Here is a 758-nt window from a genome sequence, read left to right as displayed (position 1 = left end):
GCTGGGCCTGCACTCTGGGTCAAATGAAGATCCGTGGGCCCTGGGTGGTCTCACTCACATGCCAGGCCTCGGCTCTGGGTCTATTCAGGATCCCGCCGGCCCGGGTGGTCTCACTCACACACCAGGCCTACGCTCTGGGTCTGTTCAGGATCCAGAGGACCCTGGGTCATCTCTCTCACTCTCCGGGCCTGCGCTCTGGGTCTATTCAGGATCCGGAGGGCCCCGGGTCGTCTCACATCCAGGTTTCATTTTTAACCAGCTTTACTAGATCCAGTTTCCATTGCTTGGTGGTTATTGTATCAGAGCAGGTTATTAAGTGTTTGACCTACTATTAACTAGGCCTCAGTCCATATACAAGTTAATGAAAACTGCTTTAAGCCTCATTTTCTTTATCTTAAAAAAAGACTTAGTAGAGGCTTCCTTAGAGGGGTTTTGTGATGATATAGTATGCACCCTATTCTGAGTGCAGTGCTTGTTCATAGGAAGCACTGTAATGGTAGTGTTGGCCAAAGCAGCGTGCCGAGAGTTGGCAAAGGAAGGGCGTGGTCAGGCATGCTGCTGGCTTCTAGTTGTGATCATTTTTATTTTTTTAAATGTATTTTTAGTACAGGATCTCAGTACACAGATCGGACTAATAGTGATTCTCCTGTATTCAGCCTCCCAAGTGCTGGGATTACAGGTGCGTGCCACCACGCCCAGTCTTGGTGCCATCTCAGCATGCCCAGGGGAGGGGCCAGCAAGGCAGGTTGGGGATCGAA

Source organism: Octodon degus, unplaced genomic scaffold (assembly GCF_000260255.1).
Source record: "Octodon degus isolate 3935 unplaced genomic scaffold, OctDeg1.0 scaffold00004, whole genome shotgun sequence".
In the NCBI taxonomy this organism is placed as follows: Eukaryota; Metazoa; Chordata; class Mammalia; order Rodentia; family Octodontidae; genus Octodon; species Octodon degus.
This window is presented reverse-complemented; position numbering follows the sequence as displayed.